The sequence below is a fragment of the Plectropomus leopardus genome, chromosome 6 (genome assembly GCF_026936395.1).
Source record: "Plectropomus leopardus strain MGB_pleo_1.0 chromosome 6, ASM2693639v1, whole genome shotgun sequence".
NCBI lineage: Eukaryota > Metazoa > Chordata > Actinopteri > Perciformes > Serranidae > Plectropomus > Plectropomus leopardus.
In genome coordinates, this window is record NC_142181.1 from 13,088,678 (window position 1) to 13,115,928 (window position 27,251).

The following is a 27,251-nucleotide window of genomic DNA, read 5'->3' on the forward strand; positions in this document are numbered from 1 at the left end:
CTGTATTTTTATAATGAAGATATTTGCTAAGTTTCAAAATGTTCACGCAGAACAACATGATTTATTTATTTATTTTCCTGACATTATTTTATCTATCTTTCTCTTGGTTCTTGCTCTTGTTTGTGTTGTGCACTTGATGAAAAACTATTTCTGGCAGCAAGACTCATGTTTGGCAGTGATTTACAAATGTTATCTAGATTGCTATACAGCTCATTCTGGTTTCACTGAATAGAACTTACTGATAACAAACTAAAATAACTTTACATCATGATTGAATCCCATCGCTTTTTGACTATGCAAATATATCTGTGATAGTTAACCTGAGCTATGTGTTGTACTAAACATTCAGGTTTAGCCATGGGTGAGCTGTCAGGGCCCTCTCTGCTGGCCCTGTCAAAATCAAAATCCTAATTTGTTTTACAGAATTAAAAAGAAATGCGCCTGAAATGTGTCTGTATGTAATTACTTTTTCAGTGTGCTACCTATCCACAAAACAAATTTGTTTTTTTTTCTCTTACGGGCGTGTGCTAGGATTTCCTATGTCACTTAAATGCATCACAACTCCCGAGACCTTGAGGTAGTGCTAACCTTCTGCTGGAGCCCAGACCTGCAAATTGATTACAACTTTGAGCGACAGTATTATCAACCAATCAGATTTGGATATGTAGTGACAGAATGTCCCGGGGCAACGTATCTCCGCGCTAGCCTTTGGCGTTCCCAACAGTTTTGAGCTTGACTTGGCGGCTTTTGACGTTAGCAAACAAGCTACGTACTTATTGATGGGGACATACAATGCCCGCTGCATTAACAGCTATGGCCGCTATGAGTGGCTAACAGCTAGCACTGAGCGGAACAAGCTCTTTTGCTGGCCATGTTTACAGTTTAACACCAACGAGGGGACGCGAATAGCTCTGGCTTTAGCAGCCTGAGCAGCTTCACTAAGGCATCTATCAAACACCAAGCCTCTGAGCTTTATCTCATGGCTGTGGTACATCTGAAGACTTTAGGTGAGTCCAGAGCGGATTTACAGCCGGATGAGCAGCGGAGACGCGAGACAAGCCTGCACGAGGAGAGAGTTTAAAAAAAGGTGACATTTTTAAAACGGTTTATTGGTTGTGTAGTTTTTTTGGGACAGCAAGAATTAGCTTTCAGGGGACATTAGAGAGGGGAAGAGTCGCTGAATCGAGGTAATTACTTGGGATTATAAGTGAGGCCGTGGGACAGCCAATGGCAGCCAAAGGAAGACCAGACCCTCACGCACTACAGAGAGCTGCACACAGCTGTGGTCGACAGCATCCTTGCACAAATTAAGAATCGTTTTGAAGATCACAAGAGGCTGCGGTCTGTTGCATTGCTTGATTCACAACTGTCTCCACAAGTCAAGCAGATATTTACCGAGTCAGAGCTCAGGAGCCTGAATGAGAGCTACGGAGCACAGTTTGACCTTCATAGACACGGAGCTGAACTGAAAGTGATGTATAACATGAGGAACTTTCTGGGGAAGAGCCCAAGTGATCTGACATTTCTGAGGAGCACGGGGCTTTCAGACAGTATGTCACAACTTTATGCCTTCACGTGTTTGATAGTAACGATCCCAGTGTCCACAGCCTCATTTGAGCGGTCTTTCTCGGCTCTCAAACGCATCATAACATATACAAGAAATACAACTGGACGAAGAGGACTGTCGGCACTGGCTTTTATTTCTACAGAGAAGGAGATGTTCATTCATCTAAAGCAGGAGGCACAACTGCATGAGGAGGTCATAAAACGTTTCATCAGAAAGGATGGAAGGACAGATTTTCTTTACAACTGATGGGTGAGTGCTACTTTTTTTCTCAGATGAAGTTATTGTGTTGTTGTGGTTTATACACCATTGTGCATTGTTAAGGTTGTATGCAATAAGTATTATTGGGTGTAACTTGACCATTTAATTTTTCTTATTGAACTGAAGGCCATGCAGTGATAATATTATGGTGATATTTATTTTATGGAGCCTTTTTTATGCCATGCTGTGTTGGTGTGCAATCTGGTTGCTTGGAGACATGTAGGGTGATCTGATGGTGCTGCAATTGCAGCTAGTGGTGTTGCTGTTGTTTAGGATCAGTTTTCGTATTGGTGTTGATCCAGTGGTGCAAATAGCGTGATGATGTGTTTTGGATGTGCTGCTTGGATTACTTCTGGCCCTGACTGAAACCCCAAGGTACGCTACTGGGTTTAGCAATTGTTATTTTGGACATAATATTCTCTTTCATGACCTCCATGCAAACAGAAGCTCGTTTAGCATGATGACATGGAGTCTTTTTCCTCCTCATTATACCACTTCCTGTTTCTGTTCCTTGTTTCTCTCTCATACCACGGCCTGCTTATTCTGTCTGTGGCTTTTTTTGTCATCAGGCTTTCCTTTTCCACTTATCTGCAGGCCAAAGCTGGAGTGAAAAGTAAACTTTTCTTTGGAATTATTAGTGCTGTGTGAGTGAGTTTGCTGGTTCTGAGTGTGTAAGAGACTTTGTAGCCGCCCATGTGTATGTGCTTGTGGATGCATAAATGTTTGAGACTGTCTGTTAGAGAAGTGTGCATATGTGCATTTTTCTACTTGTGCATGTATACAAATTATTTATAGTATGTTGATGTGCAATTGGATTAACTTTGCACAAAGGTTTACTGGACATTTGATGCAGTGCCTTGGCACAACACACAGGCCTAAGTTAACCTGAGTAATATTAAGCACACTATCATGGTGCATACTGTACTGAGACAAAATGTAATTCGCTTGGCATTGCGTTTCTCTCAAATGCATCTGCTGTTTTAAATTAGTGATATATAAACATCACATGTGTGTGCTTGCGTGTCTTTGTTCAGTTGTGTGTATGCAGGCTGATGGCTGTTGTATCTAAAGCCGCCTTTTCCAAAATAGCTTAAAGGTTCAATTATTATAGCTATGTACTAAGGTGCAACCTCGAAATGCAATTAGAGTAGTCAAAACCGGACAGACCGTTAATTCTGCAGCTTCTCCAATTACATTTTATGCATCAATGACAGTTAAATGATCGTATGCAGTAAAATATTGTTAGAATGTCAATAAAATACTAGACTAATACACTGTACAAAAGTGGTATCCAGGGTGTCAATTTATTGATACAAATTGATTTTGAATACTTGAAAGTGTTGCAATACTCATTTACCTCAGTATGATCTCATTGATACTAATACTATAGATACTACTTACTTGTTTTCTCTTGTCTCAAGTAGTGAGTTAACACACACGTAATGCCGCCATAACCTGTCTCCTCTCACTCACTCACAAGGCTGTCTTCTCATCTCTCGTTGCATATAGGTGTTGCAGCACCTTTTAGTTTGTTTTTTACTTGCACTTTATTGCATTTTAAATGCGTGACAATGTCAGAGGCTTTTGAGTGTGTGCACTACAGCAAAAAGAATATTGTCTTCATTACTGTGAAAAAAATAAAATAAATAACAATTGTTAATGTTTGCTAAAGTCCAGAAGTAAATATAGTCCTCACCAAAACAAGAAAAGCTGTAGTCATGTTGGAGCATTGCTATGTTTGTAGTTTAATGAAAAAATGACCCTTAATTTAAAATTTTACCCTTGGTATCAGAAAATGTCATTAAATATTGATATTTTTCAAGAAGCTGTATCACAGTGAGAAACTGCAGTATTGCACCAGCGCTGATGCAAAATATAGAGCACTGGCAGTCAACAGGTGGGGCATGGGATACATGGTCACATAGGATGGACTGTCCTTCCACAATTCACCTTAGCTCAGTCTTTTAAACTGATGCTCTGAACAAGAAAAAAAATATATACTGTATATCCACAGTAAAACTGGTAAACTGGCATCCTTAGAATAAGTATGGTTGAAATTTTACCAATGCATATTTTTCCTCAAAGACAATGTCGTTTTTAGGGAAAATGTTGGAGTGATCAGTTTTTTATGTTCTTGATATTTTAAAGTAGAATCATAAAGTCTAACCAAGATTCATGATTAACAAAAATGAGATACACGCCATTTTTATTTGAATTTTTTTCACAGATGTTCGCTCACTTATTGAGAGAAATCCCTGCTCCCTACAGAACGATTAATACATTTCCTTTAAGTATTAACTTCAAACCACGGGAAAACGTTTAACCCTTTTCCCTACACAATGACTTGTTTTCTCAGCCTCTCTGTCTGCCAGTCTCTCTCTCTCTCCATCTTTCAACACACCAGCCAGCTGTAACAGTGGACATCAACTAAAGAGAAAGGGAGCCAAGGGACGTTTGGCTATTTAGAGACATGCACAGCTCAGCAGGAGGGCTGGATACATCCACAGACGGAGGTAAAAAGAGAGACAGAAAGATAGAGAGAGAGGCAGCAAACAGTTTGTTTGAGAGGCGAGACGGCACCATAACCACACACCACCAGGGATTAGGTGGTTAAAGGGAGAAATGACAGGCATTTGATTGGAGCCTTTGAGAAAATGTTTTCTCTCTCTCATTCCAACATCATCAAAATAGACTTGAGACTGGAATGCAACCCCCCAAACACACACACAGACACTCAGACAAGTTAATTTCACCCATGCCCTTTTAATGTCAATCTGCTGTTATGAAGGAAGGGATAAGCAGTGAGAAAGAAAAAAAAAAAAGGAAAGAAAAAAAAGCTATTTAATTCATTTCTTGTATGTAAGCTTGGAGCAATGAGATAGTAAATATCCAATCATGGTGTCACAGAGAGGGATATTGGTTTATGTCATGCTCTTCCTGCGGTCCCTATTTTATTCGAGTGTGAATGTGAGTGTGAGCGTTAGTGTGCATGTCTTTGTGTGTGTGTGTGCGTGCGTGTGTGTGTGTTTATCTGCTTGTTTGTGTGTGCAACTATTTTAAACTGGAAACTCTGAGGTACTTAAATCTCTAAAAATATAGATATATCTATATTCACAAAAAATACTATCGATTAAAAAATGTGCTGAATAACAATGGAGGTATAAGGCTGAGTTGTTCAATTATTTTTGTAAAATGTTGCATCATAAGCGCAAATGACAACTCTGTCTCCTAGAGTAATGTTTGTATATGATTAAAATGTTTTCATAATTAGATTGCGGTGCTGACGTAGTCACCAACTGTCTCCTTTGTGGTCAGAAATGAGATTTCTTTGAGTTAATGAAAACACTACATTTATATGAATTTGCATGGAAATAGTCAGGGTGGACATACAAAGTACAGGACTGTAACACAAGAATCTCAGGTTTGCATCCAGACTCCGGTTTGTGGTTTGGTTTAAGCAACGAAAGCACTTTGATTAAGGTTTGCTTTTTTAGTTAAATATTATTAAAAAAAACAGGATACAGTGCTGTATTGTGGGGGCTATTTGATGAAGTGATCTCAGGAGCCTGATTCAGCTGCTCATCCAACAGTCGAATCAACGCAGTTGTAGAAAAATTTGGTTCAGGGATATGTGGGGGTGCTGCCTGCCTGATATTTCATAGAATAGCTTGGTTTCTACCAATAAATCATAGCCTATCAACAAGTTTTAAAAAACAAACAAACCATTAAAAAAACACTATTCAACTATCAGTCAATGATAAGCAACATTTAACAAATCAGATTTGACTATGTAAATTCTCAGTCACAACATGTGAATAGTGTATTGCAAGATTGCCTGTTATGGTGGAAAACAAATGAAATACGTTGTCATACGCCCAGTATCCGCTCAGTAATTTGTTTCCCTTTAAAATGTATTGTTTCAAATGAGTTGTATTTAAAAGTAATTGACTGCATATGAAGTGATCAAACCAGATAGCTAAAGAAACAATGAAATATAAAAAAATGGATCTAGCTTGATGTTTAAAGATATACGATACATGATAGATCATATAGAAGTAATCCCTCTCAATCATCACAGAAGACACACTAGAAGTATGTGGTGGTGTATTTTTCTGCAGGTACTCTGCCTGTATTTTCTTATTGTTTTCTGTGTTTGGGACAATTATAGGCATGCATCCCCACAGTGTTTAGGTGAGGTTGTGGCTTCAAACAAGACTGAATTTTGGCTTTTACATTCACATTCACTGGCGAACATCTTTGCAAACAGTAACCGGCCATCCTGTATAGTGTACCTTTAACAATTACATTTCCAAGTTAACCGGCATTTATCAAGACAGACGTTGATGATTAGCAATGATAGCAATAATAGAGGGAAACAGGAAGGTTGTTTTATAATGTCTCAACTGTAGGACTGGAAGTCCTTGACTTCCTTAATCAGCACCACGGCATCCTTCCTCTGATTTCCAACAACTTACCATGCGGCGCATATCAGACATGACACATATGCAGTTACATGTGGATGCACACTTGCACATACACTAACATGCGCAGACACAGACATCATATTAACCAGTGAAGGGTCTCATTTCCTTTAACCTTCAGAGGTAATAAAGCACTTGTCCTTCACTGACATACGCCTCCCTAATTGGTAGAACAGAGATAGATAGATCAGAGACAGAGCTGGTGGGGTTGGGCCGGGGGGCCGGGGGGGGTTACTTAAATGCTGCTGAACTGAGAAGCAGAGGGAGAGGGTTAATGGATGTGAGACAGCTGGTTAACAGGTTTCACAACACACCACTCTAACCAGATAACTCAGTAAATGGAGCGCAGAATTAAAACTGACAAGGTCAAGTTGGAAAGTGTGATCTATATTCGTAGTTTGGTTTTGTTTTTATTCCTGGTAGCCAAGTCGGAATAACCATGTGATATAGTGGCAGGGCCAAGGGTACTAAACGTGCAGACATTTGCAGTATCTAAACTGGATTCGTTGTTGAAGGACATGACTTAACATGAGAGGGACAAGTGAGAGATATAAAGTAAGGTACTCAAAGTATTTAACAGTTACTGACTTGACTTTAAATTTATGAAACATGCCATTCTGTAACAGGCAGGGCTATGACTACCTATTCATATCATCACAGTCCAAAAGTCTACTGAAATAAATGATTTTATATTCAGCTGCAAACAGTACAAGTCATAGCAGCAGAACTTTGCAATTCAAAGCTGTGCTCTGTGTATGTTAAGTGTGTTAAGTTATTTGTAAAGCTGTGTTAGGAAGAAATAGATTTAAATATATATATATATTTAAACATTGAACTTGGACTGGGAGACTAGTCAAATAGAAAACTGTTATGGTGCATCCTTGTCTACAACAGCTGACTCTTTCAGGTGCAGTTTGAACCATTTTTTGACAGCAAATGCTTGCATATACAGTATAACAAGATGACTCTCTTTTCTTCTCACAAGGACTATACCTAATTCTAACTACGCTAAGCATGCATCAAAAATTTGCAACATTTTTACTGACACTGAATATGAAAACAAAAGCCAGAGACTGTATAATATAATGTTTCTGTGAGCTGTAAATTCACCGCTTTTAAGTAGAAAGTAGATAACATTTTCTCAGAGCCTGACAGGGCAAAGCCTCATTTCATTCAGGAAGCTTCCTCTGCCTCAGTCAGACTCACTCTGGGTCTGGGTCCGCAGCTGCCTGTACTGAAGAGCAAGGAGCACTTACTCTGCAGCTAAATCTGTGGTCGAAAACATTCCCAGAAGTTGGCTCAACTGCACACTGACAGACCAGAGGAAAATGTCGGAGGAGTTTCCCAATGATGATTCAAATCTTTTACTTTCAGAGGGTTGCTCTATTTCTCACCATCATTTACCCAACTTTGCTCTCATGACTGACTTACAGACTGCAGATTATTTTTCAGTTAACTTTTTTCCAGTACAGGACTTGAAGAAATAGGAATGAAGTAATAAAGTATATTGGTAGATTGAATGTTTAAAAGGGGCCTCCCACACAAACACACTAAATCTGTTGTTTTATATCACTGAGAGAAGCAGACAAAGCCTTTGTTGTTGATATAGACTGATAGATAATTGACTAACAACTTAGCTTACTTATTTTAAAATGGTCACTCAAATGCTTCTTGTCATGTAATGAAAACTTAAGATCACAATATTATTTCCCTGTCCTATAACAGTGGAGAGCGGGTGCACTGTCCTGTAAGCTGGATTTGTCAACCATGGTTGAACCTGCTGTATTTAAAAAAAAATCCCACCAGCCACTTTATAGCTGGATATTTGGGTCAGATGAGTGTCCACTTTACTGATGCGACTGTGAATAAATCTGGGTAATTAAGTCTTTAAGACCTGAAAACAGGAAATGCAGACATCTCCCACTGCCACTTGAGACTGCCACGTCCATTTGTTTAGCCCAAAATACTATGTTCATTTTCATCTCCATGCAATCATGCATGACATCATATTACTAAATAATAGGTCACATTCTTGGCTCATGCCCATATCCATATTTGGGTCAGGCTTCACTCTTCGGAGTAAGTCAACATGGTCCTCATGTATGTCACAGACAGATTACCAGGGATTTAGCGTGTTTATGCTACAGTGTGCTGGTGGCTAAAAGGTTAGAGAAATGTTAGTGCAGCGTGACTGCAGGATAGCAAGTGGACAAGAGTTTTCTGTGTGTGTAAGTGTGTGTGTGTGTGTGTGTGTGTGTGTGTGTGTGTGTGTGTGTGTGTGTGTGTGTGTGTGTGTGTGTGTGTGTGTGTGTGTGTGTGTGTGTGTGTGTGTGTGGAGGGGGGGCATGAGAGAGAAAGAAAGAGGAAGAAGCCGTATCATTACAGATTATACAACCATTTCAGCGGTGTAAAATTTTATTTGAAATCCTACTTCTGATTCAATCTTAATAAAACACTCAACTGTCTTGCGACCAATTTAGTGTCCCACTGCTCACATACTCAACTCACTCTGTCTTTTTTCACTTGCTTGTGCTTCCAGAAACACACACACACACACACACACACACACACACACACACACACACACACACACACACACACACACACACACACACGCGCGCTCACTCATGTGCACACATGCACACTCAAAGGGGTCTTATCAGGCTGCTGTGTGTCTGAAGTGTTGTTTTTATATTGCAGCCATATTTCATTTTGGCCTACTTTCTTTAAATTGCCTATGGGGTTTTGTATGGGAAGAGGAACCATCACATTTATATATGAGATTGAAGGAAAAGAAAGAGAGGTGGGAGACTTGTTTATGTTCTTATTCATTTTCCGTGCCTCCTCCTTACTCTCTGCATGCTGCCCCTTTTTCCTATTGTATTTCCTTTTCTCCACTTTCTCCACCCCTATTCCTCTCTTTCATGACAGCTTGTGCTGCTGTGCGAGGTGGACTTAATTGCTGTTGGGGCTCACAGGTGAGGAGGGATATGATGCTTGGAAACAGAGGAACAACGGGGTGGAAAAGAAAGGAAAACACAAGATGGGGTACATTCCCAGGATATTAGTGTATTGTAGAAAAAGGTAAAGTTGAGGACCAAATCAAATTTGAAACAAAAACAAGTGTTGGGATTGAATTTTAAGTTTATCTTTGAAAAAACAAAAAACAGGACAGGATAGACAAATAATGAAGTGGTAGACAATGCCCCCTATTTCTATTTCTTTTTATAAAAATAATAATAAACAAACAAACAAACAAAAAAAAAAAATCAGGACAGGATGGATAACTAATGCAGTGGTAGACAGTGCTCCCCATTTCTATTTCTTTGTCTCCAAAAAAAGGACAGGATAGGATAGATAAATAATGGAGTGGTAGACAATGCCCCCTATTTCTATTTCAACATGTATAGTATTTTTCTTCGCCTCTCTTCATCACATTACTTGAGTTGGGTTGTGCAGAGAGTAAGAAGTTGTTCTCCCCTCAACAATTTATTTGCTTTCCTGCCGTTGCATCACAAATTTCAAAATGTTTAATGTGGCTTTGTGCTGTAACAAATGGTAACTCACTGGAAACATAGATCATGTCCAACACAATGTGCACGTGAGAGGGAGAAAGACGGAAAGACAGATTATATTCATTTTTAGTCATTTTAAAGTTGACACGTTGACTTTTGATTAATTTACTGGGAAATGAAAAAAAAGTTTTCACACAAACAATAAGGTGCACACATTGTTACACAGAAGTACACAGTCCGTCCCCAACACCCACACGTGTTCAAACATTCATGAACATAATGCCTCTTGCTGGTGACTTTCAATTTGTTGCAGTAAAAAACTCATTTTGAAATCACTTTGGCCTTTAACACAGTAGATGCTTATTTGCATACAGACTGTATGTTTCTGCATGATATGCTTGAGTCTGTGTTTGTATGTGAGTGTGTATAATGCAGTGTTTCCCATGCATGTCTATTCGAATCATAAAACCAATTTAAAACAACATACATCCCTGGCTCGACCTAGACATCGGAGAGAACAGATAGCAGGTGAATGAAAATCAAAGTACAGTTGTGTGGTTGTGAAATTAAAATGAAGCTGTATTCATTTCCAATCTTATCAATTTCTGATGGAAACCAATGAAGCCACAAATTGTCACATGCTCCTGACATGCCAAGCATAGTTAGTTCTGTGTGTGTGTGTGTGTGTGTGTGTGTGTGTGTGTGTGTGTGTGTGTGTGTGTGTGTTTGTGTGTGTGTGTGTGTGTGTGTTTATGCAAGCTAGGCAATTTTTGCACCTATTAGTTGTTAGATTTGTATTAATAAGATTGTGCTTAGCTGCTCAGAAACTCACCAGTGAAAACAAGTGGGACTGCAGCGGCACTAATGACTATGATTAAATAGACATTATATTGCATCATTATTGTAGTTGTTTTGTTTTTGTCATCAGTGATGAATTTAAATAGTTTATCTTCCCCTTTGCACTTTTCGAAAGTCCCAAGACCTTCAACAGCGAAAAATAAATAAATAAATAAATTGAGTAAATTATCAAAATAGGATATAAAAACATATGATGACAATTTTGAATTGTTGACAATTTCAGAAGTTGACTTGAACACAAGTTCTACACACTGTTTATTGAGGTAACAGTGCAAGAGAGGACAGTGAGGCCAACATCTCTTTTGTTCCTGTTGACACGGTTGTCATTAGTCTCATTGATTAGTTCCCCAAATGTCAAGAAGGCAGGTCTTATCTAGTGTGAGCCTGTCAGATGATAGGCATCAAAAAAAGGATGAAGACAAAAAATAGTGGCATGCTGCTGATAGCTGCTAACTGTTTTGCAGGGACCATAGTGGATGCTGGATGATCCCAACATATTTTGGTTTAGCTCCTCTCTGTTTTCTACTACTTGTTGACCTTGATGGACTGAGGCAGACACAGAACTCAGTGCATGGTTGGCAAAACAAGAAGAAGACCAGACACCCAACCACAGTTTGAGTGGGAGCAATATTGTTCGAGACTCATACTTGGGCTTGCCAGGGTTCAGGTTGGCTCATCATTAGTATACGTTGTAGTCTGTTGGTGGCTCATTTAGCCATAAGACTTGGAGGTAATTAGATCCCCTGGACCCAAGAGCAGATCATTTTACCAATACTATATGTGACGCGACACTGCAAATAGTCCTATGCATAACACTGAAGTCAAGTCAGTTTTATTTGAATAGCTTAATATCACAAAATAAATTATCCCTCAGGGAGCTTGTATAGTATCCAATTCCTTCTGCCCTTGGACCTTTGCAGGAAAAACTCCCCAGAAACACCCTCTAATTTAAAAAAAAAAATAGAGGAAACTCTTGTGTTGTTCTATTGCATGTCTAAAATAGCAGGGGTGTGATGCTATGCTTAACTCTGTGTTTCAATAGTCATCGTTTAATAAACTTGTTTCTGCAAGAGTCCACACTGTGCCTGTGTAGAAGTTTTTTGATCATGAAAAAAAATTGACACGAGTACAAGTTTTTCCACATCAGTGCCTCTCCAGAGGAACAACACCTGGTGGCTGTGAAGGAAAAAAGTGAAGGTGACACTGTATCAGAAATAAATCAGGAAAAAAAACTAAACCAGCGATGTGTACATGATCATCAGATCACAAACTGAAGAAAATGCTGTTTCTGATGGAATCAGTGATGCCACAGCAGGTATTCACAATCGGCTGACAAGGGCAAAACACCTGCTCTGATGTTACTGACAGGCCAGAGACCAGAGGTAGGACCTGAATATTTCAGTACAAAGAAGGTTGCAATGGAGTAAGTGTTATTTTGCCCTTTGGTCTGGAGTATGTTCAAAAAGAGCTAGTTAAGACAATTTGTTATTTTAACAACAGAAGTTTATATCTGTTGCTATTTCAAACTGGTGTGATTGTTAGCCCCAGGATAACATATGATGTAGAGTCTATAGACCCCTCCTAAACATATTTCTGATCATCTTGTATTCAACATCTTTGGCTACATCAATAAAACTGCAAGTTATTGAAGGTAACCTATTACACTCTGATTCCACTGAATAAACAGCATTAGGCAGGCAGTGTCACTTAACACAATAGAAGGAATGCTAAGATAATGAACAAATTTGCAAATGTTTGATCCAGCACTGTCTGGAATACTATTTTAGGGGCTTCAAAGCTTCAATAATGGTTACCCCTTAATATTCAAAGCAGGCTTTGACTGGACATGGCAGGACCTAGAGGGTGAAAATAGTAATCAGTCATATTAAGTTATGCTAATCAATCACCCAATTTAAGTAGAACTTAGCGCTGCTGCGTGTGTGAGAGAAGGAGAGTGATAGTGAGAGGAAAGAGAAGGTGAAAGGTGGACTATTGCAAGCAATGTCTCTGTAACTTATTAGTTCCTCAGAAAGGCTCAGGTGGGCCTCATCACTAGATGCAAAGCCAGTGCTTCAACACAGTTGACAGCTGCAGATAAACATATTTCAATTCATCTCACCTACACCATTTCCTTGTGTGACTGCCAATTTAATGCTTTCTGCAGAGGTTGATGACTGCGCTAAGAACACTGGTCTCACACGTCTGACACTTGCCATCTCTTGTCAGTTTCCTCCACCAGTTTGTTTGTGAAAATCAAAACAAAAATCAAATCATTTGAATACTTATTTGAATATTGATTAGCATGGTAACAATTTAGACTTCGAAGCATTCAGGTCAGCCTTAGTTTGAGCACTGCAGACCATTGAAAGAAAAGTCCAAATTAATCCACAACAACAAAAGTGGTCTTCCTTCAGATGAATGAATAATTCTTGATTGACATAATACCTTTTCTTCCATTTGCCTGGCTTGTCCTCTTGGTTAATTTCTAATCAATGAAATCCATTTCTTCCAGACATTTGTTTTGAACACTTCGTACGTTTTAATCTCTACAATGTGGTACTAATCTACTGATGCTAATGACTTATCAGCTTTGCAGTGCTGACGGTAGATAATAATGTTAGAGATGAATGTGTTGTGTGTGCGTCTATGTGCATACTGTATGTGTGTACGTCTTTGTATTCACCTTGTAAAAGGATGTGTGTGCGTGTGTGTGTGCACGTGTGTGCGCAAAAGGACTGACCTGCTGGCACAGTAGTGGGGCTGGTTAAAGCTGGTCACTCAGCAGGACTCTATTAATTAGACACCAGAGAAGGATCAGGGCTCACCAGTAGCAGCTAAAGGGTCAGTGATATAGTGGTAAGCAAGGAGAATAGGGAAGAAAGACGTGGGAAAAGGGACTGAGAAAAGAAAATAAAAGGTAGAGAGAGGGAGAGAAGAGGGAGTGAGGTAAGGAGTGGTTGTGGTCGAGCATGAGATGGTGGGAGATACAGAGATGGAAAGGGTCTCATGATGGAAGTGACAGAGATATTAAGTTAAATGGAGCTGAGGCAGTGAAGGACAGACCGTTTGAAAAATGTCACAGGGAAAGCTGCAAGTTTTGAAAAGTGACAGAAAAGAAGGGGTGCAACCAGTAGAAAGATAAAATACTGAAATGCTGGGTTGCTAATAGAAGGCACTCAGAGAGGGCAATGGAAAGAGGCGTAAAAGAAATAATAATAATAGAAATAAGTAAATACATTTTTTAGAAAAGGAGCAAGAAGAAAAAGAGATGAAAGGCGTGGGAAGGTAAAGGAGAAGGGAAAAGGGAGGATGTTGTGTGTTTCGGGGAGCTACTGATTCTCAGGTAGTAACAGTGTGTAGAGAAAAGCCAGTGGAAACAACATAAAAGACATACGTACATGAAAAGAAAGCAGCATCAAAGTATTGGCAAAGTATTGTACCAGAAAGTGCATACCTAAGTATTAAAACAATGTAAGCTGGGGTAAAATAATTTGGAAATTCATTTTTAGGACCTGGCAAGTATACGTGCATAGATGATGGGATATGATACCAGGCTCAGATAGATTTATAAGACTTTTAGAATTTATTATTCATTTTTTTCTTTTATATTATTCAGCTTGTAAAACAACATACTGCATAATGGAGAAATATAATTCTGACCAATGAAAGGCTTGTAAAATATCAAGTAGAGTCCTGAGTCATACATTAAAATATAACTCTATTAAGCAGAGCAGACATTCATTATGAAGTTGAGACAATCTATAAAAGTTAACTAGTAGAAATACTATTCATTTTCTCTCTTTCACTGAATAGCCTCTCAGAAGCACAGTGATCTGTCTTTGTGGTGAATTTGATAATAGGACTCTTTAGAGAGAAGTATTATACATGCCAGACATTTGACCATTGACTATATCGGACAACATGATGAGTTCTGGCCTGCTTGTTTGAAATCATTTTTTAGAGGGATTGAAAGTAAAACCGAAGTAAACTATGGTGAGAAAAAGATTGTAGTGATTAATGAATTCATAGTAAGATTACCCCTTGGAGGATTTAAGACTTCAATGTTTACAGAGACGGGATGTGAATACCCAAAGGTCCATCCCAACCACTTCCCTAAAAGGTTCTATCAACATCTAGATAAGAATGTTGTAATGAACAATTTTGTAAAACCCTAGATTACAGTCAATGATGTTCTGTTGGTGTGTTTATTACTGTGGTCAGTTAAATATTTTAACAACTATTGGGATTTCCTTCCTGTTTTTCCTGTTGTTTCTCATTTTCCATGAGCACCCTACATAAGTTTTTGACTTAAGTTTGAATATACAGAGCAACCAGTCATCTCTGTCTTTTCCTCAACTATCTGATGGATTGCCATGAGCTTTTGTACTAAAACTCATGATCCTCAGAGGAAGGGACCTACTGACTTTAATGTTGTCATGTGGTAGACAATGACTTGACTGAAATGTCACCTTAACTAAATTATTTAAAATATTGTCACAAAATTTGGTCCAGACACCCATGTATCCCTCTACCTTCACTTATCATCTCCCACCATCATCAGCACAAACATTTCTCAGCTGTACTTCATGTTTTGTTATTAAGCAAATATTAGCATGCAAAGGTGCTTAACTAAAACTGTGAACATGTGCATTTTATGATAGTTCTTTTTAGCATGTAAGCATGCATTTGGCTCTTATGACTGCTGTAGGAACAGCCTCACATAGTCTGTAGCATTGCTGTACACTATTGAAATTGGTGTGCATTTATATCGCATGATATACCTCTCAGTCACACATGCAGATGGCATGCAAGGCACTGGCTCAAATGTCATAAAGAATTTGGAGTTGAATATCTTGCCCAAGGACTTGGGGGTTGAACCATCAACTCTATGCTTAGTTAATGACTTCTTTCTATGATATCAGCACAAGGCAAGTACAGTTTGGTTATCTCTCATATGACTTTACTGGACCAGGTTCTGCAGTGGTAAAACAATATCAAACCACTTATGCTTTTACTGCTCAGACACGTTGTCATTATTTGCATGACCACAGAAAGTCACTCTTCAGGAAAATGTAAACCTGCATTGCTTGACTATATATATATGAATGTGTATATATATATATATATATATATATATATATATATATATATATATATATAGTCAGGACAGTCTGTGCAAAGAATGGCTGGAATGGGAAGGTGGAATTGAGGGGCATGTTCTGCCACAGACAGAGGAAATGCATTGTACACACAAGATAAGATATTTTAAAAAGATACACACACACGCACACACACACACACACACACACACATTCATAAACATTTTCTTTGAGTGTGTATTCGTAAAGTCATTTGTAAGTCCCCCAGTATTCGCGAGGACATGTGGAGTGAGAATCACAAGGGGAAAGCCTGTCTTGCAGTGACAGCACTTTCTCAACACAATAAAAGCTCTGTGCAAGATGCCAAAATGCATGGCTGCATAATGTGTCTTCATTTTAAACTTGGGGAGAAATGTATATGAAGAATGGAAATATGGGAGGAGAACATCTTTCTGGTGCAAATGAGGATTTTATTTTTTCTCCTTTTGGAAGAAGGACTGCTCTGTGCAATTCTGGCGCTAATTAAATTCACTGGCTGGCTCCCTCCTCCTATTACATCTCTTATTTTCTAACCTTGAAATTATTGCTCTTCGTTGCCTTCCTGGGACACAAATAGGTGAAAAATTAAGTACCACACATACACACATGCAAAAAAAAATCACAAAGGTCTTACAAGATCACCCAAGAACTGAATCTATATTTTAAAATTGAATGCTTGTGCTTTCTTGTAATGTGTGTATTGCTAGTGTTAAAACATTAACACACACAAGACACACACACCACTCACACACATCAGCACACAGTTGATTCATTCATTTTGAATTCATGATTGATTAAGTTTAGGCTGAAACTTTATTCTCTAATTGCCTGAGCAAACTCTGAAAGTCATTTCATTTTTTAGACCAATATTGAATTGACTCCATTGTCATAATTATGTTGGATTTTTACAAAGGCTTGCCCTGTTGCAAATAAAACTATCAATACGGTAACCTTGCTGTGCTCACTCGCTCCAAATATGAACCCTGCTGAAATCAATGAGAATATTTCAAAAAAGTGCTCCTTTTGATATATTTGAGAGAATTATACATTGCCAGATAATAGGCATTATTGAAGGTGTCTGTCTCAGAGACAGAAAATGAGCTGTTTGCACTCAAATTAATTTACGTTTTCTGTAAGTAGCTTTGCCAGTGTGTGAATCATCGCATCGTTGTGATGTAGGGGTTTGTATGTCCTTGTGAAACTGTTTGGTTTGTTGTTGTCAGGGCAATTATTCCTGGAAGAGTCTCCAAAGGGAAATTTGGCAGGTGACAGCAATTCATGAGTGGCCTAATCTGGATCAGGGAAACTAAAGGCCATTCTTTGAGCCAGGCCTTGGAGGGGAGCTAGTAAGTGAGTGCCTGGTGGCCGGGTGCACACTCATAGGGCCCAGTCAGAGCCAACTGAAAGTAACAACATGATGCCATCAGGACACCTCAAACTTGAATAGACAGGTGTAAGGATCTAGACATAGACTGTGGCCTTGGTAAAATGACCCCTGGATTTATAGGATGGCTCTTGTGAGGCGGAATGTCACATAATTTGGTAGAGAAAGAGCCGGATCTTGATTGTTTGCTATTTTCTTAATTTAGTTTGTCCTGCTGTGTTTACATGCAGCCCTAGATAGCCATAGATGGGCAAACTAGGCATTCAGTTGAGTATCCATGTCCACAAGGTAATGTTTGTGAGTCCAGTGTTATGCTTATGTTATGTCAAGCTAAACTCAGAGAGGTAACACACTGCTCGTCTGACCTTTTGTGGTCCCTCTACAGTTGCATATTTCAAAATGAAAGTAAATGCCTTTGTGTTTACTGTATGCTATGTCCTCTACATTTAACTCCCACCATGTGTCAAATTAGCTCCAAACTGATGTATTATGTGTCTTGCTAAACATGCAAAATAAGTTTCTCTGGAATTTTTTTTTTTATATAATTTTTAAAGTAAGTGGGGATATTCAAACCTATACTCTATGCATCAGTATTATAAAACAATATTTATTCAACTCAGGACTATCATTTAAAATTGTGTGGCTGCTGCTGTGCATGTTTTGTGTACTTCTGCACCCACCTATGTGTGTTTAAGTGTGTGTTTGAAAGTACGTGTATATAGGTCCCCTTGGTCGCATTGGTACCCTGACTATGAGCTAATAGACCTATCAAGCAGTCCCCCCAGGTCATACAAGGCTGTGTAATTGAACCATTGAGGGTTTTCACTAACTTGTAACTACCATTCCTCTCACACACACATACACATACACACACACACACACACACACACACACACACACACACACACACACACACACACAGCCCTGTGGCCCCAAACACACAGGCACTCCAGCTGCTTTGTGGGTACAGGCTTCTCTTGATCCTTCCTATCATACCAATTGCCAATTCTCTCTCCATCCACAAGCCCCTTTCCTGTATTCTTTGAAATCCCTGACCATCTCTTCTCCTTTCCCCTGACCTCCAATTTTGCTGACAGCACTTTGAGCTGTGTCCCCACATTGTCTTAATAGACATCTTCTTTCATTGTTCCATAGCCATCTTTTGTAACCACAATCATTCCTTGTTATACTTACAGTTAAACCCTCCCTGAGGAGACAGTCTTTTTTGTCTTTATTATTTCTATTGTACCAAAACTGGGGAGTGAATCACTATTAAAGTATGCAATAAAAGACAACAATGATTCAAAAAACATGAGACTACAGCTTCTGCAGTTTCCATTTGCAGCTAGATTGTCTAGCACACTTTTAAACCATTTGAGAGCCAAGACATTGTCGCTGTTAGGAAAGGAGTTCTTAGGTAGCACAGGCTTTCAGGTCATTTCTGCAAATATACAGTGTGTTTGAAGCAGAGTTAAGATTCCAGGGGCAGTCTAGACTCCAGCGACAATCAATAATCAAGCGGGTACTTCTACTGTCATTATTTCATTACAAACACAGTGTGACTGTGGCCACTAAACAGGCCAGGTGACACAACACTAGGATAGTTAAGCTTTGGACTTTTTTGAGCAAACATATTATATATCATATCACTCAATACTTTTAAGTGAAAGTTTATCTAATATTGGCTCTTCTACCTTATTCATCTACATCATATGATGACATAATAGATAAAGAGATTTAAAACACACTGATAAGCTTTAAAATATCTATCCAAATGTACAATAATGTCTTTGGCATAGACTTGAGCCTGATCAGTACATGTTCATGTCAGCACTAAAGAGGTTGTCCCAACACAACTCAGCATCTATATGACTGGTCTACACATTATTAGACCATTTTCATCCGTTCAGAATCAGTGAACGTCTATGGTTAAAATCATAACTTTTTTTTTTTTTTTTTACTGTTTTTTGGGGCTTTTTATGTCTTTAATTGATACAACAGACTAAGCATGAAAGGGGCAGAGAGGGAGGGGGCGACATGCAGCAAAGGACCTAGAATGGGAATCGAACCTGCGGTTGCTGTGGTGAGGACACAGCCTCCATATATGGGACGCCTGCTCTATCCACTGAGCCTCTGGGCGCCCCCCAAAAATTCATTAAATTTTGAGTATGTAAAAACATAAATATGCTAAAGCTCTTTTTTGGACCGACAAGGTGAAAAGGCGTGAGTACAATACAGCAGCAACATATACTTATACAGCTCTCTGTACGATATCTTACAAAAAGGTATGCACAACATGTACTCCAAGCACTTCCTAAATTTGTGCCTGACAGGTTAGGTTTGGCTTAAGAAGCAATTATCACGTAACACAAGTGATGTGATGTTACATACATACATAACCCTGTATCATAGGGGACACAAACAGTGGTCTCCTGAGTCAAAGTCCTGTGCTTGTTTTGACTCATCTGTCTATCCTGACTTCCTCCATATACGTACTACTACTTTATATATATATATATACTTTTTATACTTTTATTCTTCTTTTGCTCCTGTCATATAAAGGAGAATAGCCTGCGGCATATTGATCAAACCCTTCTGGCCCACAGGTATGTGTACTATTTACAAATTACAGCCACTCCTTTTTACCAGTTGGTAATGGAGGTTTATGATGACTAGTTTAATTCCACACTGTGCAGGCACCCCGACCAACCAATAGAAGATTTTAACATCTGCACACCCCAAATTTTCTACTTTTTAAACACCAGCTAGGTGCAAGATTAAATATTAAATGTCAATGCATGTTGGGGTGTTTAGATTAGGTGTAATTACTCTCCCCCCCCTCACTTCAATCATTTTTTAAAACCATGATGAGAAATTATGTCTTGTTTAGCTAATAAATGACCACTTAAAATTTGCTCATAACCAGTCATTAACAGCAGGCATGCAATTCTCGTTGTTCATTTGTTTGTGTGTGTGCATGTGAAGAAGACACACTCTGCGGCCAGACAGCACACAAATACACAGTGACAGACACAGGGACACAGCCACAGGAGTATTTTGCATGCCATTGTTATTCCACTTAGCTGCACAGACAGCAGCATCCATTGCCCACTATTAATACATAACAAAGCAATTAGCAGATAATATCTTTTGGAATGTTACCAGTGAGCATGATATGATCCCTCTGGACCTAAGTCACGGTTTTAAAATGAAAGAGCAATGATTTGTGAAATAAAACAATATTTTTTTTCTTAATTTTATGGACAAAGACTCTATGGGGGTTTCTTAACATGAGCCATTACAAATTTATACAAACCTAACATGGAGTGAAATATAATTTTACACATCAGTGTTCTCTGATAAGTGTTTGACTTACAGAGCATCACAAATATCCTTTCTTAGCTAAACCTTGGAGAAGGTCTTTATTTTTCCATTTGAGACACTTCTTGCAGGAGTAGGGTCAGAATGCATTTGCTTTCACATGGATTATTGTCAGGGTACTGGAATGACTTCATGCTGCTTTGGCGTCAACAGTGCCATTGTATATTTCTGCGAAGAACATCTCACCCCTTTTTTGGTGAGGCAGAACTCCCCCCCAAGTGATGAAGTCCACTGCTGCGACCACTGGTGTTCAGCTTACCCCTCCTGGCTCTCACCACCAGAACTGTCTGTTAGAGGGTTTCTACAAGCTTTGAGCCAGTGTTCTCTGCCCGAAACTTAACAAGCTCTGGGAGTGTGTTGAGGCAGAGCGGCAAGGGTGTCACAGCCCGTATAAGGGGTTTGCAAACTTCACTAGAGTTGAGGGAAGACTGTTGTCCAGTGACAGGGTACTGCTCAACTCATTGACGTGCTGACAGTCTGTTACCTGGTTCTGTTAAGTGGTTGGGGAATAAGGGACATAGTCCACGTGAAGGACAAGGAGTTTCTCACACTTCACCGTACCACACATCTTTGTGGATGGTGGTTGCCAACAGTCTGGTGCTGCTGGATGCTCCTCCATCAACAGCAATGATAAGACCTCCTTGTTAGCTGAATAGTGTCTCTGAGTGTCTCATTCAGATAATTATCAAACCTTATGGCTGTGTTTGGCTATTCATCACCACTAGGGTCTGTCAGTTTCGATTAATTTCACGTTCGACAGCCTGAGACTCATTAACAGGTAACTCAATGGCTGATTTTTAAGAGGGGGGAAAATGCTAAATTAGGTGAAATATAAGACACTCTTCCTTTTAGTCAGGTGCTTCATTAACTCTATCACTATCCGTTTAGATGTGATAAAATTAAAAATGGTTTGTGATGTAAATGTCTCACCTTTTATTTTACTTTGTTGTCTATGCTGACAGACAGCCCGTTAGCGGGGTTAAGACATGGAAACACGATGCCTACTGCCCACCTTCTTGTCTCCACTGGTTAGCTAGCCTTGGCCACTCTGCACCAGATGGGTCTCATGGGAGCTACCTATTGTTGCAACTCATTTAGTAAAGAGGCTTCCTTTTGAGCCCTAAAACCCTCTAGCACTGTTAAGTATGTTAGCAACACTAGCCCTGCAGACACGGCAAATGGTTCCAAAAGAGCTAACAATGATAAAATAGTCTGCGATGGTAAAACGGGTTTGCAGCTCAAACCTAAGGAGAGAACAGATGAGGTTGGCACAATATTTCCTCAGCAATGAAGTTTAGTCAGGATGGCATTAGCTAGCAGTGATCTCAGAATGAGCATTGTCACTATTAAGCTCCCAACAGACCCAGGTAATGTCCAGTTTAGTAAACTGTAAAGTAGCAAAATTAACCCATAGACCGTCATGCATAACTGGTCAAAAATTTTGGCAGTTGACCTATTAAAGGTCAACAAAGTAAAGTAGGTAAAGTTGAATAAATCTCCCTAAATTAGCTGTGAGAGTAGTCCCTAGGATTGATCACCTAAGGATCCCGTTTTAGAGGGTTTAGCCTTTTTGATATCAAAGGTTGTATCCTATCCTGTGAAGACATGCTTTAATTTTGCAGACAGTATAGTAAGTGAGTCTGATCTGGTTTCTCAACCCTCTTCCTTACTTGGGTGGACCACAAGGTGAATGTCGGGAGAACAGGCATTTAGATTGAGGATAATAAATCTGTTTATTTATGTTAAAACATTCAACATTTTTGTGTGAAAGGGGTACATCTCTACCTCCAGCTAATAACACCCAATCGAAAAGTGCAGCCCACATGGGGTTGAGTATGCTCATTGACTGAATACTAAATGGATGATTTATTGATGAATGGCTGAAGCTTGTTAGGGCTGTGATTATAGAACAATAAACAACAATATATAAAACAATACAGTTATGATGTGTAACTGTGACTTCATGTGGTCAACAAATGGTGTGATTGCACAGTAAATATGTAAAAAGTCTATATGATTGAAACATTTCTTGAACTAGAAATCCAATTTAGTTTTATTTTAATATATGGAGAGTCCCTACTCCCTGAGCTGTAAACTCAATGCAACCAAATTAGTCAACGCATTTCTTCCTGTTTAAATTACTTGCTCTCTGTCTTTGTCTGTCGATGCAGCAGTGTTGACTGATGTGTCCTCAGACTGACCTGTGACGTCAATATCCCTCCTGTGCCTTTACCTCTCTCTGCCCTTTGACATCTAGTTAGGCTCGACCTCATCGTGACCCCATGACATGGCACAGGCACTTCCGCCAGCAGCATACAACTCACTTCATTACTAATAGATGTAACCCAAAATAAAAAACTCATTTGGAGAGTCTAATTCTTTTTGGAGCGCTCTATGGCACTATTGTTTTATGGGGTCAGCTAATCTGGCACATTTAGAAATGAGCAATTATCCCATGCTCAGCTTGTGTCTAACATAGCGAAGAGAGAGAATAAAGAGAGGGTCAGAAAAGGCCAAGTTATTTCTCATGAGGTCACCAGGTCACTTGTTGACATTAAATGTGGATCAGTGAATATCTGATGTGTAAGGTGCGCGTTCCACTTGCAGTAAATGCCCCAGACCACTTGTAAGAATATTATTTCAATATGGCACAGCTTATGTTTCTGTATGTCGTTCTTTCAGTTTCTGATTCATTTGCTGTCTTTATATTTCTGTCCAAGACATCAATTCAATCATACACATACAGCGAATGTTCCCCTTCCTCACACATAGTGGTCTCCAGTGAGAGAACAGTGTGTGTTGCGTCACGGTTTGTGTGTGTGGTGACCAGGAGACAGACAGGCCAATTACCCTGCAGTGGCACTTTAAGCCTGATCCCCCAGCAGATGGGTCACAGGGTGGTGGGCTAACCCAGGCTTGGCGCACACCAAGGGGGACATAGGGGTGCTCTTTGCACTCTTGTTCTGTCACTGAAGCCCAGTCTGGAACAACAAGGTCAGACACCCTGTCCTCCTAATCTGCTTTAGAGGCAACCAAGGGCACATCAACACATCACATGCACACACCTACATATATGGACTTATTTAAGATTATATTCATAAAGAAATATGGGTAAGGATTTCCAAGCTAGGTCTTTATGCACACCTATAAGATATGGCTTGTATGTTAAAATTAACCAAACATAAATGCATGGACATAAAATGATGCATGTGCAATAGCATGTGCATACAAAGAAAAAAGATTTAAAGAATAAAATAAAAAATACATACCAAAACAAGCACAGAAATCTAATCCATGGTGGCAAGTCTGCACTATATGCCCACACACACATTCACGCATAGCTCTCTGTGAGCATCATATTAAATCAGTCTTTTTACTTTACTATTGCCTTATGTCCTTTTGCTTTGTCCTCAACAATGCCCTCTCCTCCACTCTCTGCTTGTCCTCATTCCCTCATGCATGTTTCTCATTTCTCCCACTCATGTCCTCTGCCACTCCATCTTTCACCTTCATCCTCCTGTGCACTTTCTCCTCCTCTATTTCTTCATGTCTCCCATTTCCCTGTTTCTCATCTCTGTTTTCTCTGGAAACACAAGAAACAGAGAAGAGGGAAAAAGGAATAACAGACATAAAAGATGGAGGAGAGGATCTGGTCGCTGGGATTTGTGCATATGCCAGCCTGCTTATCTTTTGGTCTGTGCTGTATGTGTGAGTGTTCCTACTTCTCACTCTTTCTGTGGGTGTGTTTTGCTTTTGTTTGTTCCTGTCTGCCTTTACTGTTGGACGTCACTTTGGGCAGACCAGCAGGCCTAAAGCGGCAGCCTGCTGAGGCCTGGAGGCACTTTGAGCCAAACATAGAAACATGCAGAGCAACAAGGCAATCACACGCCATTTGTCCCTCACTTCCCAACAAGGTTAGAGCTATTATAAAGAAAATAAATAAATAAAGACAAAGATCGCCTGTGGGCTCTGTGCCCACACAAAAGGGAATGGTTTTACATTTTGCCCTTTTTTTTGATTGAAAACAAGTGTGTTTCCTTGCCAAGCATTTTCTTCCAGGCAAACTCAGTGTACTAGATTGTAATTGAATACATGGCCCACCACTCTCCCTTACACACAGGGGCAGTAACTACCTCACCGCATACATTCTGCATTACTTTCTTGATCTTTCTTTTTAAGGTAAAAGTCGATATAGAGTTTGTGGCAGTGGCACCTGGTAATGCCATAAGTCTCCCCCTATTTTGCTTATGATACAGCTTCTCCCAGAATTGCTTACAGCGTTGCCATCCTATCACCTGTTTCAGCTTTCATTCAGTCATTAGTTCACATCAACCTTTTAATGCAACATCAGTGTCGCAGGTGTTACCTTGCCTGATTTCAGACAGAATTTTCAACTCGTTACTCGCTGTTTCCATTTTTAGTCTGATATTCTGTCCACTCTAACTGATTCCCATGGGGAAGGGGGTTTTATTTTCTATCCAGTCACTCCAGTCACATATCTAACTGAATCTAATGTCATTTTACATCCATGTGGGTCTGCACTATTATTAAGCCAGTGTGCATGGGTGCCTGCTCATCCTGTGCATGTATTTTGTACCATAAAATTTCAGCTGCAAGAATGATTTATGTCACCACGCCCACATGGCCCATACAAACACATACAAGTCAAGGAAAATTGTTAAGAGGAAATATGTATGTCATTTAGGGCTATCTAAAACTGTATTGTGAACATTACTCTCCATGCAGGCAATTATTTGCCAACTAGTAAAACTTCCATAGCTTTTGCCCTGTGGGCTGATATTGTTATTTGTTCTGTCGGATGACATGGTTGCGCCTACTGGCTGACAGATTGCACTCAATTTGAATGTCTTTGCCAGTCCTTGCCATTACGCGTTAAGTGGAGCACCAGCGCACTGGAGTGGACCTGGATGTGTAGTCATGCCGATATACCTGTTTTGCTGGGGTTTTAAGAGTGGAGCAGAGCAAAGTAAAACAAAATATGATGTTAGGCGATATTAAGAGGACACATTGACTTGGATCAGCTTCAGTAGCAGCATGTATCTATCTTATTTCCCTCGCCATTGTTGTTATCACTCCTCATTGGTTTCAGCGCACTACTTGACAACACTTGACAACAGCTCGACAACGACCTTAATTCCTCCCATAGCGCTTATTGGTTAATCATTAATCCCACTGTGGTGTTCATTGGTTCTTTGAACCAAGAAACCGCTGTATTGTGTCACAATGCCAGACAAGAATCAATCAGCTCAAACTCAGTGGAGTGGGCAGATTTTTTCCTTTTCAGCTATTATTCAAAAAATGCACGTAACTGCATGAATTTATAGAATTGCAACAATGCATATGCACTGTCATAGTATCTACTATACTACTTGTATACTATCTCCTCTTCATCCCCTTACAGCTCTAACTTTTTGTGCTCAATTTTTTGCCATAGGTTAAAATTATTCAGTTTGCATTAATCACTGGGTAACATTAGTATTCACCAATCCATCCATTTCCATGTCTGCTCATCCTATGCAGAGCACACACTGGGCCAGAGGGTTGGTACGAGGTGGACAGGTCACCAGCCTGTCACATGAATAACACATACACAGTCAGCCCCTTACATGTATAGGTAATTTAGAGTCTCTCAGTCACCTAAACTGCATGTTTGTAATGGTGGGAGACAACCACAGCACCCACAGTATTAGTAGTAGTAGTAGTAGTAGTAGTAGTAGTACAGTATATAGTACACAAGGAAAACATGGAACTCTACTTAGAAAGAAGCCTAAAAATATACAATGAGGTGACTGAAGCACAATGCTGTGACATCATTATTCATATTATCCAAAACCCTAAAGCAGAATATCTCCACCAATTCAGAGTCAAGATTAGAAGACATACGGTATGCTTAATATGCAATAATCATGAGTATCATGTTGTATGTACTCCTTCCTAAGGCCATGATGTGCTTGATCAAAAAGTGTCAAAGAAAAGTCACTCCATCTCTAAATCAGCACATTCAATCAAATAGCTGTCAAAATTATGGCAGTGCGCGCACACACACACACACACACACTCACACTCACACTCACACTCACAAAACTCAAAACATTGCAATCAGCGAACACACCAAGCATCCCTGCCTGCCGTCTAAATAAACAGACTCTGTCTAGGCGTATGTGCCGCATTGAGTTGATACTATAATTAGCTGCCTAATCATAATCATTGTTACATTTCACTCGTTCACTTCCTGTGCAGGGGGAAATCTCAGTCCAATTTACATCATTAAAGTAATTGCCCAACACTTGCTAACCCACCAGTTAATGCCAACTTATGCCAATCTAGCCTCCCTGCTAGCGCTCATTTGCCATGATTAGCCACTGATGCTAACTGAGCAAAACGGTGGGAGACGCATCAAGAGTTGCATGCTGGCTCTTACACTAAAAATGGGCTGTAATACACACGCACACATGTGACAGCCATCCTGAAGCTTATCTGCACAAAAAAAAAATGTAGTTTGCTTGATATCTGGAGCGGTCTCAGTCATCATTTATGTTTACATGCGTCATCTTTTTTTTACTACTACACGAGGTGGCCCTGCATAGTTATTATCCGTGGCAGAGAAGACATTGATTTCTACGTACTTATTTATCTTTAAGAAAGTTT

The 27,251-nt window shown here is 39.6% G+C and overlaps 1 protein-coding gene across 1 annotated transcript in view; it reads left to right on the forward strand.

Moving 5' to 3' along the window:
* Positions 1-670: 670 nt before the first annotated feature.
* scn2b (sodium channel, voltage-gated, type II, beta) overlaps positions 671-27,251 on the forward strand; it is a 286,557-nt gene continuing 259,976 nt past the window's right edge. Inside the window, exon 1 of the mRNA XM_088078792.1 lies at positions 671-1,816. The gene's annotated coding sequence lies outside the window, so the exon portion shown is untranslated. The remainder of the gene's footprint in view (positions 1,817-27,251) is intronic.